Raw genomic sequence first — 9990 nt, 5'->3', positions numbered from 1 at the left:
CACCTTACACATTTATCATTTCTTTGTGCTGACAGCATTTCAACTCCTCCAGCTATTTTGAAATATACAATAAATCATTGTTAATTGTAGTCACCCTACTGTGCTATCAAACAATAGAACTTATTCCTCCTATCTAACTGTTATGTTTGTACCCAATAACCAACCTCTCTGCATGCCTCTGACCCTTCCCACTGACGCTTCCCAGCTTCTGGTAACCATCATTCTACTGCCTACATCCATGAGGTCCACTTTTTTAGCTCCCATTTATGAGTGAGAATATGCAATAATTGTCTTTCTGTGCCTGGTTTATTTACTTAACATAATGATCTCCAGTTCCATCCATGCTGCTGCAAATGACAGAAGTTCACTCTTTTTACGGCTAAATAGTATTCCATTGCATAACAAAGACAGTCAGGAAGAATACCTTTCTCTTCCATTTTTAGGAAGATTTTGTGTAGAATTGGTTTAATTTTTCCCTTAATTGTTTGGCAGAATTTCCCAATAGAACTAACTGGGCCTTGAGTTTTCTTTGTGGGAATTTTTTTTTTTTTTTTTTGAGACAGAGTCTCGCTTTGTCACCCAGGCTGGAGTGCAGTGGAGATCTCGGCTCACTGCAAGCTCTGCCTCCCGAGTTCATGCCATTCTCCTGTCTCAGCCTCCCGAGTAGCTGGGCCTACACGCACCCACCACCACGCTTGGCTAATCTTTTGTATTTTTTTTTTTTTTTTTTTTTTTTAGTAGAGACGGGGTTTCACCATGTTAGCCAGGATGGTCTTGATCTCCTGAACTTGTGATCCACCCGCCTCGGCCTCCTAAAGTGCTGGGATTACAGGCATGAGCCACCGTGCCCAGTGAAAATTTTTAACTAGATATTAATGCTCTTAAGAGATATGGGAATTTTTAAGTTACCTATTTATTCCTCAGTGAGCTTTGTGTCTTTTAACAATTTTGTTTTTTTTTTTCATTTGCTATCAAATATGTTGGCACAAAGTTGTTAATAATATTATCCTTTTAAGGTCTATAGAATCTGGAGTTGGACCTTTCATTAGAATTGGACCTTTCATTCTTGATATCGGTGTCTCTATTTTTAAAATAAACTTTTAATATTAAAATAGTTTTAGATTTACAGAAAATTCTTATAAATCCCAGGCCCACTTTGTCCCATTAACATCTTACATTAGAATGGTAAATTTGTTAATAATTAATGCATCAGTATTGATCCACTATTGTTCATTAAAGTCCATACTTTATCAGATTTTCTTTCTTTTTACCTTATGTCCTATTTCTCCAGGATTTCATCTAGGATGCCACATTGCAGTTAGTAACCATTTCTCCTTGTGTGCCTCTTGTCACAGTTTCTCAAATTTTCCTTGTTTTGGAAGACCTTGATAGTTTTGAGGAATATTGACAAGAAATTTTGTTTAGAACATATTTCAGCTTGGGTTTGTCTGATGTTTGTCTCATGAATTAGACAGAGTTGTGGGTTTGGGAAAGATCAGACAAGACCAGAGAGAAAGTGCCATGCTCGTTACATTATGTCAGAGGTACATGCTATCGACATGACTTATCACTGTTGACATTAACCGTGATCACCGACTGAGGCAGTGTTTGTCAGCCTTCTCTACTGTACAGTGACCCTTCTCTCCACCCAGTGTACTTATCAGAAAGAAGCCACTACATGTAGCCCACGCTTCAGGAGTGTGGGGGTACATTCTATCTCCTTTAGGACAGAGTAGCTATATAAATTATTTGAGATTATTCTGCACAGGAGATTTTTTTTATTTTTCATCTATTTATTTAATCATTTATTTACATCAGTATTAACAGATATAACCAGAGTTTGTTAATACAGAGGTTAAACGAAGTTAAGGTTCAAGATTATTTTTCTTTCTCACTAGCTTCAGTGTGTTGGCTTATCCTTTTGGGTGGGCTTCTCTCATGGCCCCTAAAAGGCTGCCATAGGTGGTGGGTTCCAAGATGGTCGAATAGGAACAGCTCCAGTCTACAGCTCCCAGCGTGAGCAATGCAGAAGATGGGTGATTTCTGCATTTCCAACTGAGGTACTGGGTTCATCTCACTGGGGCTCATTAGACAGTCAGGGCAGGACAGTAGGTGCAGCACACCGAGTGTGAGCCGAAGCAGGGCAAGGCATGCCTCACCCGGGAAGCGCAAGGGGTCAGGGAATTCCCTTTCCTAGCCAAGGGAAGCTGTGGCAGATGGCACCTGGAAAATCGGGTCACTCCCACCCTAATACTGTGCTTTTCCAATGGTCTTAGCAAACAGCACACCAGGAGAGTATATCCCACACCTGGCTCAGAGGGTTCCACGCCCATGGAGCCTCGCTCATTGCTAGCACAGCAGTCTGAGATCGAACTGCAAGGCAGCAGCGAGGCTGGAGGAGGGGTGCCTGCCATTGCTGAGGCTTGAATAGGTAAACAAAGCAGCTGGGAAGCTCGAACTGGGTGGAGCCCACCACAGCTCAGGGAGGCCTGCCTGCCTCTGTAGACTCCATCGCTGGGGGCAGGGCATAGCTGAACAAAAGGCAGCAGAAACCTCTGCAGACTTAAATGTCCCTGGCTGACAGCTTTGAAGAGAGTAGTGGTTATCCCAGCACAGAGTTTGACATCTGAAAATGGACAGACTGTCTCCTCAAGTGGGTCCCTGACCCCCGAGTAGCCTAACTGGGAGGCACCCCCCAGTAGGGGCAGACTGACACCTCACACAGCCGGGTACCCCTCTGAGACGAAGCTTCCAGAGGAACGATCAGGCAGCAACATTTGCTGTTCAGCAATATTCGCTGTTCTGCAGCCTCCACTGCTGATACCCAGGCAAACAGGGTCTGAAGTGGACCTCCAGCAAACTCCAACAGACCTGCAGCTGAGGGTCTTGACTGTTAGAAGGAAAACGAAAAAACAGAAAGGACATCCACATCAAAACCACATCTGTACGTCACCATCATCAAAGACCAAAGGTAGATAAAACCACAAAGATGGGGAAAAAAAAGAGCAGAAAAGCTGAAAATTCTAAAAATCAGAGCACCTCTCCCCCTCCAAAGGAATGCAGCTCCTTGCCAGCAACGGAACAAAGCTGGATGGAGAATGCCTTTGACGAGTTGAGAGAAGAAGCTTTCAGACGATCAAACTTCTCCGAGCTAAAGGAGGAAGTTCAAACCCAATACAAAGAAGCTAAAAACCTTGAAAAAAGATTAGATGAATGGCTAACTAGAATAACCAGTGTAGAGAAGTCCTTAAATGACCTGATGGAGCTGAAAACCATGGCATGAGAACTACGTGACAAATGCACAAGCTTCAGTAGCTGATTCGATCAACTGGAAGAAAGGGTATCAGTGATTGTAGATCAAATGAATGAAATGAAGCTAGAAGAGAAATTTAGAGAAAAAAGAGTAAAAAGAAATGAACAAAGCCTCCAAGAAATATGGGACTATGTGAAAACACCAAATCTAAGTCGGATTGGTGTACCTGACAGTGACAGGGAGAATGGAACCAAGTTGGAAATCACTCTGCAGGATATTATCCAGGAGAACTTCCCCAACCTAGCAAGTCAGGCCAACATTCAAATTCAGGAAATACAGAGAATACCACAAAGATACTCCTCAAGAAGAGCAACTCCAAGACACTTAATTGTCAGATTCACCAAAGTTGAAATGAAGGAAAAAATGTTAAAGGCAGCCAGAGAGAAAGGTCGGGTTACCCACAAAGGGAAGCCCATCAGACTAACAGCTGATCTCTTGGCAGAAACTCTACAAGCCAGAAGAGAGTGGGGGCCAATATTCAACATTCTTAAAGGAAAGAATTTTCAACCCAGAATTTCATATCCAGCCAAACTAAGCTTCATAAGTGAAGGAGAAATAAAATCCTTTAGAGACAAGCAAATGCTGAGAGATTTTGTCACCACCAGCCCTGCCCTACAAGAGCTCCTGAAGGAAGCACTAAACATGGAAAGGAACAACCGGTACCAGCCACTGCAAAAACATGCCAAATTGTAAAGACCATCGATGCTAGGAAGAAACTGCATCAACTAACGAGCAAAATAACCAGCTAACATCATAATGACAGGATCAAATTCACATATAACAATATTAACCTTAAATGTAAATGGGCTAAATGCTCCAATTAAAAGACACAGACTGGCAAATTGGATAAAGAGTCAAGACCCATCAGCGTGCTGTATTCAGGAGACCCATCTCACGTGCAGAGACGCACATAGGCTTAAAATAAAGGGATGGCGCAAAGTCTACCAAGCAAATGGAAAACAAAAAAAGGCAGGGGTTGCAATCCTAGTCTCTGATAAAACAGACTTTAAACCAATAAAGATCAAAAGAGACAAGGCCATTACATAATGATAAAGGGATCAATTCAACAAGAAGAGCTAACTATCTTAAATATATACGCACCCAATACAGGAGCACCCAGATTCATAAAGCAAGTCCTTAAAGATCTACGAAGAGACTTAGACTCCCACGCAATACTAATGGGAGACTTTAACACCCCACTGTCAACATTAGACAGATCAACAAGACAGAAAGTTAACAAGGATATCCAGGAATTGAACTCAGCTCTGCACTAAGCGGACCTAATAGACATCTACAGAACTCTTCACCCCAAATCAACAGAATATACATTCTTCTCAGCACATCGCACTTATTCCAAAACTGACCACATAGTTGGAAGTAAAGCACTCCTCAGCAAATGTAAAAAACAGAAATTATAACAAACTGTCTCTCAGACCACAGTGCAATCAAACTGGAACTCAGGATTAAGAAACTCACTCAAAACCACTCAACTACATGGAAACTTAACAACCTGCTGACTACTGGGTACATAACAAAATGAAGGCAGAAATAAAGATGTTCTTTGAAACCAATGAGAACAAAGACACATCATACCAGAATCTCTGGGGCACATTTAAAGCAGTGTGTAGAGGGAAATTTATAGCACTAAGTGCCCACAAGAGAAAGCAGGAAAGATCTAAAATTGACACCCCAACACCACAATTAAAAGAACTAAAGAAGCAAGAGCAAACACATTCAAAAGCTAGCAGAAGGCAAGAAATAACTAAGATCAGAGCAGAACTGAAGGAGATAGAGCCACAAAAAACCCTTAAAAAAATCAATGAATCCAGGAGCTGGTTTTTTGAAAAGATCAACAAAATTGATAGACTACTAGCAAGACTAATAAAGAAGAAAAGAGAGAAGAATCAAATAGATGCAATAAAAAATGATAAAGGGGATATCACCACCAATCCCATAGAAATACAAACTACCATCAGAGAATACTAGAAACACTGCTTTGCAAATAAACTAGAAAGTCTAGAAGAAATGGATAAATTCCTGGACACATACACCCTCCCAACGCTAAACCAGGAAGAAGTTGAATCCCTGAATAGACCAATAACAGGCTCTGAAATTGAGGTAACAATTAATAGCCTACCAACGAAAAAAAGTCCAGGACCAGATGGATTCACAGCTGAATTCTACCAGAGGTACAAGGAGGAGCGGTACCATTCCTTCTGAAACTTTTCCAATCAATAGAAAAAGAGGGAATCCTCCCTAACTCATTTTATGAGGCCAGCATCATCCTGATACCAAAGCCTGGCAGAGACACAACAAAAAAAGAGAATTTTGGACCAATATCCCTGCTGAACATTGATGCAAAAATCCTCAATAAAATACTGGCAAACCGAATCCAGCAGCACATCAAAAAGCTTATCCACCATGATCAAGTGGGCTTCATCCCTGGGATGCAAGGCTGGTTCAACATACACAAATCAATAAATGTAATCCAGCATATAAACAGAACCAAAGACAAAAACCACATGATTATCTCAATAGATGCAGAAAAGGCCTTTGACAAAATTCAACAGCACTTCATGCTAAAAACTCTCAATAAATTTGGTATTGATGGGACGTATCTCAAAATAATAAGAATTATTTATGACAAACCCATAGCCAATATCATACTGAATGGGCAAAAAGCATTCCCTGTGAAAACTGGCACAAGATAGAGATCCCCTTTCTCACCACTCCTATTCAACATAGTGTTGGAAGTTCTGGCCAGGGCAATCAGGCAGGAGAAAGAAACAAAGGGTATTCAATTAGGAAAAGAGGAAGTCAAATAGTCCCTGTTTGCAGATGACATGATTGTATATTTGGAAAACCCCATCATCTCAGCCCAAAATCTCCTTAAGCTGATAAGCAACTTCAGCAAATTCTCAGGGTACAAAAATCACAAGCATTCTTATACACCAATAACAGACAAACAGAGAGCCAAATTATGAGTGAACTCCCATTCACAATTGCTTCAAAGAGAATAAAATACCTAGGAATCCAACTTACAAGGGATGTGAAGAACCTCTTCAAGGAGAACTACAAACCACTGCTCAATGAAATAAAAGAGGACACAAACAAATGGCAGAACATTCCATGCTCATGGATAGGAAGAATCAATATCGTGAAAATGGCCATACTGCCCAAGGTAATGTGTAGATTCAATGCCATCCCCATCAAGCTACCAATGACTTTCTTCACAGAATTGGGAAAAACTACTTTAAAGTTCATATGGAACCAAAAAAGAGCCCACATTGCCAAGACAATCCTAAGCCAAAAGAACAAAGCTGGAGGCATCATGCTACAACTTCAAACTACACTACAAAGCTACAGTAACCAAAACAGCATGGTACTGGTACCAAAACAGAGATATAGACCAATGGAACAGAACAGAGCCCTCAGAAATAATACCACACATCTACAACCATCTGATCTTTGACAAACCTGACAAAAACAAGAAATGGGGAAAGGATTCCCTATTTAATAAATGGTGCTGGGAAAACTGGCTAGCCATATGTAGAAAGCTGAAACTGGATCCCTTCCTTACACCTTATACAAAATTTAATTCAAGATGGATTAAAGACTTACATGTTAGACCTAAAACCATAAAAACCCTAGAAGAAAACTTAGGCAATACAATTCAGGACATAGGCATGGGCAAGGACTTCATGTCTAAAACACCAAAAGCAATGGCAGCAAAAGCCAAAATTGACAAATTGGATCTAATTAAACTAAAGAGCTTCTGCACAGCAAAAGAAACTACCATCAGAGTGAACAGGCAACCTACAGAATGGGAGAAAATTTTTGCAATCTACTTATCCAGGGCTTATCCAATCTACTTAGCCAAAGGGCTAATATCCAGAATCTACAAAGAACTCAAACAAATTTACAAGAAAAAAACAACCCCATCAGAAAGTGGGCAAAGGATATGAACAGACGTTTCTCAAAAGAAGACATTTATGCAGCCAACAGACACATGAAAAAATGCTCATCATCATTGGCCATCAGAGAGATGCAAATCAAAACCACAGTGAGATACCATCTCACACCAGTTAGAATGGCCATCATTAAAAAGTCAGGAAACAACAGGTGCTGGAGAGGATGTGGAGAAACAGGAACACTTTTACACTGTTGGTGGGACTGTAAACTAGTTCAACCATTGTGGAAGTCAGTGTGGCAATTCCTCAGGGATCTAGAACTAGAAATGCCATTTGACCCAGCCATCCCTTTACTGGGTATATACCCAAAGGATTATAAATCATGCTGCTATAAAGACACATGCACACATATGTTTATTGCGGCACTATTCACAATGGCAAAGACTTGGAACCAACCCAAATGTCCATCCGTGATAGACTGGATTAAGAAAATGTGGCACATATACACGATGGAATACTATGCAGCCATAAAAAAGGATGAGTTCATGTCCTTTGTAGGGACATGGATGAAGCTGGAAACCATTCTCAGCAAACTATCACAAGAACAAAAAACCAAACACCGCATGTTCTCACTCATAGGTGGGAATTGAACAATGAGAACACTTGGACACAGAAAGGAGAACATCGCACACTGGGGCCTGTCATGGGGTGGGGGGAGGGGGGAGTGAAAGCATTAGGAGATATACCTATATGTAAATGACGAGTTAATGGGTGCAGCACACCAACATGGCATGTATACATATATAACAAACCTGCATGTTGTGCACATGTACCCTAGAACTTAAATAATAAATAAATAAATAAATAAAGGCTGCCATAGTTCCAGGCATCACCTCCTCACCTATGCACACCAGAAGCTGAAAAGGAGCTTGCCGCCCTCTTTGAAAAGCAAAGGAAAATTTCCCATAAGACCCCTATGGGATTCCCTTCTCATCTCATTGGCCAAAATTCTGTCACGTGACCATTCATAAACCAATCCTTGGGTGGGGAAGGATAAGATTCCCTACACTGGGTCTGGGGCCACTGTAAGGCCCATCCTAATGTGAGTAACACTGCCACACTCTAGAGGATAATTAAAAATGGGATTCTAGGCCCCGCACGGTGGCTCACGCTTGTAATCCCAGCACTTTGGGAGGCCGAGGCAGGCGGATCATGAGGTCAGGAGATCGAGACCACGGTGAAACCCCGTCTCTACTAAAAATACAAAAAATTAGCCGGGTGTGGTGGCGGGCACCTGTAGTCCCAGCTACTCAGAGAGGCTGAGGCAGGAGAATGGCGTGAACCCGGGAGGCGGAGCTCGCAGTGAGCCGAGATCGCGCCACTGCACTCCAGCCTGGGCGACAGAGCGAGACTCCGTCTCAAAAAAAAGAAAGAAAAAAAAAGAAAAACGGGATTCTATTCAAGTAAAATAAGGGAGATAGCTGTTTGCAGGGTAACTAACCATGTCTGCCATAGGAAACCATTATAATTAGAGACCTCAAAAATATGTCTTCATTGATAGAAGAGACTGCTGGTGTAAAACCCTGAAATGCCAGTGATACCAAAGCCTTCTTTTCATTCTCCCTTTCCCGTTCTTCCATTGTCTTTGTCATTTTATTTTTATACCTGCCCTCCTCTCCACCCCAAAGTCTTTTATGACATTTTCTTCTTTAGGTATTTTTCTCATCAAAGAACCATCAAAGTTTCTAAATTAACAGCTTCCTTTCAAGGCACTAAATAAAATAAGCAAAGCATCTGTAATGACCTCATGAGCACAGTGGAAAAGTTTAGGTCTCTGCCCTTGAATATCTTTGATAGCTTCATAGAAGTACAATGAGAATTAAAGAGGGGAAATTTCTTTATTCAAAAAATGGTTATTGAGCATATGGGCTTAATATGGGTTAGAGGAAAAGAAGAGGTGAGGAGAGTATAAGTGGGAAGGGGAAAACAGAAAAGAAAAGGTGACTCTGTCTTCAAGACGTGCAACACATAAAACAATTAGAAGGCTGGGCGCTGGTGGCTCACCCCTGTAACCTCAACATTTTGGGAGGCTGAGGCAGGCACATCACCTGAGGTCAGGAGTTCGAGATCAGCCTGGCCAACATGGCGAAACCCCATCTCTACTAAAAATACAAAAAAAAATTAGCTGGGCATGGTGGCAGGCACCTATAATCCCAGCTACTCAGGAGGCTGAGGCAGGAGAATCGCTTGAACCTGGGAGGCAGAGGTTGCTGTGAGCCAAGATCGCACCACTGCACTCCAGCCTGGACAACACAGCAAGACTCTGTCTCAAAAAAAAAAATTAGAAAACAAAGCAATGTTCCTAACACATCACCCTGCACTCCAAATAGGTTCACCTTTCCTTCCTACCTCCTCTCCACTGTGCTGATTATAGCAGCTGGCACATGGTCAGCTAGAAGTAACGAAAACACATAAACTCCTAGAAGTTTACCTTTTTCACATACTAAGAAGTCTGGAAGGAAAATTTGCTGCCATGAGTTCAGCTTCTCAGGCTCATTAGGTGTCTAGCTTTTTCCAGTCTCCACCATTAATTTGTTGGTTTTTTGTCTTTGTGATTATTGCTTCACGGTCACAAGATGGCTGCCACAGCTTCAAGAATCATGACTGCATTCAAAGTCAGCATACAGTGAGGCAGCCAGATAACACAGGACCTCCTCTTTTCTGCCTTCTATGGCAGGGATCAAAAATATGTTTCACAAGCCCTCA

The sequence above is a fragment of the Nomascus leucogenys genome, chromosome 25 (assembly GCF_006542625.1).
Source record: "Nomascus leucogenys isolate Asia chromosome 25, Asia_NLE_v1, whole genome shotgun sequence".
In the NCBI taxonomy this organism is placed as follows: domain Eukaryota; kingdom Metazoa; phylum Chordata; class Mammalia; order Primates; family Hylobatidae; genus Nomascus; species Nomascus leucogenys.
This window is presented reverse-complemented; position numbering follows the sequence as displayed.